The sequence below is a fragment of the Saccopteryx bilineata genome, chromosome 2 (assembly GCF_036850765.1).
Source record: "Saccopteryx bilineata isolate mSacBil1 chromosome 2, mSacBil1_pri_phased_curated, whole genome shotgun sequence".
Classification (NCBI taxonomy): Eukaryota; Metazoa; Chordata; class Mammalia; order Chiroptera; family Emballonuridae; genus Saccopteryx; species Saccopteryx bilineata.
In genome coordinates, this window is record NC_089491.1 from 309797699 (window position 1) to 309803523 (window position 5825).

Consider the following 5825-nt stretch of genomic DNA (forward strand, 5'->3'; position numbering starts at 1 on the left):
CGAAATCAACTAAGCTATTTTTAGTGTCTGAGGCTGACATGGCTTGGACCAATGAGTTATTTTTAGAGCCCAGGGATGACACTTGGACCAATCAAGTCACTGACTATGGGAGGGGAAGAGGGAGAGAAAGAGGAAAGGGAAGGGACAGAAGCAGATTGTCACTTTCTTTGTGTGGCTGACTGGAACTTGAACCCAGGATGTCCATACACTGGGCTGATGCTCTATCTACTAAGCCTAGCCAGGGCTATATCCTTTTTAATACTTACTATCTTTTTTTTTTAAGTTCTCACTAAGATCATCTATTCTTCCCCTAAGATATTTTAGCATATTATAACTAGTTTTAAATTCTGCATCTTGTATTTTGGTTGCTTCTGTTTCATTTAATTTTTAATCTGGAGATTTTTCTTGGTTATTTTGTTTTGTTTTGTTTGTTTGTTTTTTCACTTGGGGCATATTTTTGTCTCCCCATTTTGTCTTTTTATATTAGGTATATCTGCTATAATTCCCAAAGTTGTTATGATGTCTTTATGATAAAGATGCTTTGTTGGGCTTAGTGGCACAAACTTCCAGATTACCTGAGTTCCTTCGTCCAATGTGTTTCTTGTGGGTTATATGCACCCTTATGTTTTGAGTCTTGAATGCTGTTTGCCCTTTTGTGAGTGGAGTTAACCTTCAAGTTGGCTGACACTTTGTAAACCGTGATTACTGTGTATGAGATGTGCAGTGACTTCCCCCTTAGGCAGAGTTATTTCCAGGAGGGTATGGTGTCTGCTGGACTTCCCCTTTAAAAGTGCCATTTGTGTGGCTAGTTGGGTGACTCTAGTGTGAACTGAAGCAACCACTGGTTGTGTTGGTTCTTAGTGCACTTAAGTGGGTTTTGAGTATAGGTTGATGAGAGTGTTATTTGTAACCAGCTGTGGGCTACACTCTATTAATTGTGGCTTTATCTACTGTTTTGGGGTATGCATGAAGAGCTCAATCTGTACATAATTGTCAATTCCCTGAGCTTAGAGTTGGGGGAAGATCTGTAAAATAACCAAGGCTCCCTTAGGTCTGCCTCCACCTGCTAGCTACTCTGCTTCACCTTGCAGTTGCCTGGTCAACCACCAGAGGCTTCTGAAGAAAAACTGTAGTCCTGGCCATATTGCTCAGTTGGTTAGACCATTGTCTTGAAGCACAGAGATTGCTGGTTTGAGTCCTGGTCAAGGCACATACAGAAACAGCTCAATGTTTCTGTCTATCTCTCTCTCCTTCCTCTCTTGCTGAATTCAGCAAATTAATTAATTAACGAAAAACTGTAGAGTGGGTCTAACTTGGCCTTGCCACACAGACCTTTCCACAAGTTGCAAGTTCAGTAGAGTGGAGCAACTGAAGTCAGGGGAAACCTTTACTTTGAGCTCATGTGGTCATGTATTCAAGAGGGAAAGATGGTCCTTATGCATAGCCAAGTCACTCAATACTTTCTAGAGTCTATTACTCTAGTTCTCACAGGAGGGGTAAGCCAGAGGTACAGGTTAGATGCAGTCAGCCATTTTCTTTGCAGGAATAATTTCAGCTGGGTGGAGCCACTGGTCTCAAGGAGACAGACAGATCAAGAGTCTTCCATTGGGGTTGATGCTAGCCCAGCCCACATGAGGGGGCTAAGCTATTCATTCAGGTCCCAGACAATAGCCTCTGAGGAACTCACACTTTGAATATTCAATCTCTAAGCCAATTTCCCACAAGCCTATGGGAATGGAGCAGGCACTTCTTCCCCTTCCTGGTGTAGCATGGGCTGAGCTTCCTAAGGAGACAGAAGTCCGTCCACCCTGCAATGCAGCCACATACCTCAGCTTTTGCCCATCTGGTTTCCAGACAAAAGCCTCTCTGGAGACACACTCCAAGAGTCTTAACTCTTTGAGGCACTTTGATCACCTTGCTCAGCTGAATTCAGTTCAGGGCCCATCCAAGTGAATCAACAAATGAAAGAAGGGGTGCCAGCTGTGCACTGGAGGTAGGTAAGGCTGGCCCTCTTCCATAGCCCCACAAATAGACACCCATTGGGGGCAGTACTTGTAAGCCTGCAGGATGTGGGCTGGAACCATGACCCCTTCCTGGAACAGCATGAGCTGAGCTCACTGGAGAGATAGGAGTTGCCCTCTCTATGATGCAGACATACATCCAACCTCTTCAGACACACTCCAAGAGTCCTGGCTCTGTGCTGTACTCCATCAACCCTGGGTGGCTAAATTCAGCAGCTTGTGGCTTGGCCAAATAATTCAATAGATGGAGGAAGGAGCACTGGCCCTATGTTCAAGGTAGGAAAGGCCAACCCTCTTTTCAAAGCCACATAGCTTAGTCACTGTCTGGGTCTCCACCAAAAGCTTTCCCAGAGAAAGAGTACCCAAAAAGGTACTGCTAGAACTTGGAATGGCAGAGTGGCCTTGTTGGCAGTCAGTAATGACAGTGCAGTCCTCAGACTTGTGCTGCAATAATAGAATATTGGTCCTTGGACAGGTAGCATCTAGGTCTGCCAGTCAGACTAACTCTCCAGTAATTTTCACCTTAAAATACTGTGTGGACTCCTCTCCCTATCTCTCTTGTTCTGGGTTGGGGATTCCCACATGAGGATGAGACCCCATGCTCTTTCAGGGAAGAAGTTCTGCAGCTGCAATATCCCTCCAGCTTTTCAGTTGCTACACACAGATGCCGGGGCTACTCCTTTCTACATCTCCACCCTTCTTAGCAGTCTCTATATGGCTTGTTCTGTAAATCTTTGGTTATAATATTCCAGTTCAGCTAGCTTTCATTTGGTTATTTAAGTTAACTGCTCTGTTTTTTGTTTTGTTTTGGTTTTGTTTTAGCTGTAAATCCAGTTTGAGGCTGGAAGCAAATAACTGCAGCTTCTACCTACCTTGCAACCATTTTGAAATCCTTACACCATTATTTCTTCTTTGCAGTTGGCTATACTTATTCAGTTGAGTTTCTGTCAGACTCATACTATTTATGGCTGCATCTGAAAAATACTGTGCTACATTTTAACATTTAGCAAGAATAGAATTTAGTAAGAACTATCAAGAATTTGAACCTTTGTCCTAGCTAATACTTCTGCTACCACTGCCTCTGAACACACAGAGATTTGGAGAATGGAAACTGGAATACAGCTACACAACTCTATTTGGCAGTGAAGAAAAATATACTAGAAAAAAGTTATTCACTTCATTTCTGCCTTCCAAAGATTACATGACTGGACTTTCTCTCAAAGACCAGCTTTATACCCTGTGACCTGACACAACCTAAAAAGCAGACAATTTATATGAAACAACAGTATTCAGAAATTGAAAATCAGATAGTACTGGTCAGTGATCTCTGAGAAAGCAGAAAAAAACTAGATGAGTCAGTTATCTCCAGTTTCCTGCTTAAATCAAGTATGTATGTATGTATGTATGTATGTATATACAGTGTGTCCATAAAGTCATGGTGCACTTTTGACCAGTCACAGGAAAGCAACAAAAAATGATAGAAATGTGAAATCTGCACCAAATAAAAGGAAAACCCTCCCAGTTTCTGTCGGATGATGTGCAGCATGTGCTCATGCGCAGATGATGATGTAACACCATGTATACAGCGGAGCAGCCCACGGCTATGCCAGTCAAGATGTGGACAGTACAGAGGAAAGTTCAGTGTGTTCTGTGGCTTGCTAAATTTGAACCCGTGACCAAAGTGCAAGGTGAATATCGGCGCATTTATAACAAAGCACCACCACATAGAAATAATATTTATTACTCAGTGGATAAGCAGTTGAAGGAAACCGGCAGTTTGGTGGAGAAACCCCGTTCTGATAGGCCATCAGTCAGTGACAAGTCTGTAGAGGCTATACGGGATAGCTACCTAAGGAGCCCTAAAAATCTGTGCGTGAGCCCACATCGAACTGCACTGAATAGGTATGAAACTGGGAGAGTTTTTCTTGTATTTGGTACAGATTTCACATTTCTATCATCTTTTGTTGCTTTCCTGTGACCGGTTAAAAGTGCACCATGACTTTATGGACACACTGTATGTGGAGCCTGGCAGTCTCTCTGAATTGAGAATACATTCAGGATATCAGAAAAGCAAAGGTAATTATATCCACAGAAAAGAGGATCAGAGAAGAAAAAGCTGCACAGAGAGCTTCTGGGATTTACAGAAGGTTTTCCTGTAGTCAGGTAAAGTCCTCAGAAAGTATTAGTTAAAGTAGTGGGTCAAAATTAACCCTGCACTAAAATCAGTACTGATTCTGCTTAATAATGCTTAAAATAAAGCCTCTAAACAATCAGAAAGTATAAGAATGAGACAGCACTGGAACACCAGGTGTGCAGGCTTTACTAGAAGAGAAAGACCTGCCAGGGCACTTCTCCAGGAGAAGGGCACTGGTACAGACTAAGGGGCAAATTTTTATAGGGTTTGGGAGAGCCTGAGAAGGTACTGAATCAGAAGTTCTGGTATGTCCCCTCCTGCGGATTTACAGTTTTGGCTTTCTGGAAAGCTCCTCCTTAGGGTGGGTGACCAGCTTCTTGGACTTTTCTGCCTCAGGAGCAATTATTCAGTAAGTAAGGCAGAGGTCAGGCAGTCAGGTGGAACAACCAAAGGGCAGTTGGAATTTCTGGTAAATTCATATATCTATCAGAAAGTTTTCTAAGTAATAAAGGAAGCCCATATATTAAGATTATAGCTATTGTTTGGGGTGATAACCATGAGTAAAAATTTTGCAAAATTTTAGAAAAGTAGGGAGAGGTAATATCAGAGTCATATGAAATTTGTTTTTGGTTTTTGTTTTTTTAAATATAAAGGTTTCATAAATTTGCATGTCATTCTTGCATAAGGAGCATGTTGATCTTCTCTGTATTATTCCAATTTTTAGTATTGCTGATGAAATAAGCACCCATTTGTTAGCTTAATATTGTTTTATATTTTATATTAATTTAAATTATTATTATTGTTAGAGCCAGGGCAGGCCACCCAAAGATGTCCAACAATGGCATATTAATTATTTGGAATTAAAGTTATATAGAAACTGATTTTGCAAAAAGAAAACTTGATCTCTTCCCCATGTGAAAGGTGTCCTCCCTGCTTCTGAGTGCCAAGAGACAACATTATCACAAGTTAATAATATCCAGAGTCAATAAGCTGCATAAAGAAATCTTATAACCCCTTTATTAGTTTACTATCCAAGTCCAGACTTTGTTTAGATTCCTAATGAATACCCAAACCTTGTTTAGTTTCCTTCCAAATGAGCACAGACTTCCTTTGCCAGTTACAAATTTAATGTTTCTTTACCTAAAAGTATAAAATGGTGCCTGAATCAATCAGTTCTGAATTTATTAACAGAATCTAAATTTATTAACTGAGTATCATACTGTAATTCTCCTGTGTGCACTGTAGGTGAAAACAAATAATTTCTCCTCCTACCTTGAAGTTTTTTTCTGGATGGACTAATAATCAAGTTAACATGAGACAAGTTAACAGAAAAAAAATAGCCAAATTTATTACTTACATACATATAGGGGTGCCGTAAGTATATAATACCCAAGGACACATAGGACAGTAAAGGTTTACATGCCATTTTGAGGTAAGGATGGGAAACAAGGTGAGAAACGAGGGGCAGGCCTCCTCTTGCCTGAGAGTAGAGAAACAAAAATAATGCAAGGGAAAGAAGCCAGCAGGGGTAACCAAGTCAGCCAGTAATAAATTAACTATATCCCATAGTTACAATACAAAACAAGAATAGCAGAATCTGTATGTAACCATGGCCAGTGATCTAGAAACCCCTTCTCCCTTGTTTACCCCACTGAAGCTTTCCCTCCCTT

The 5825-nt window shown here is 41.0% G+C and overlaps 1 pseudogene; it reads right to left on the reverse strand.

Moving 5' to 3' along the window:
* Positions 1-4798: 4798 nt before the first annotated feature.
* LOC136327354 (U6 spliceosomal RNA) lies at positions 4799-4898 on the reverse strand (annotated as a pseudogene).
* Between the last annotated feature and the right edge of the window lie 927 nt (positions 4899-5825).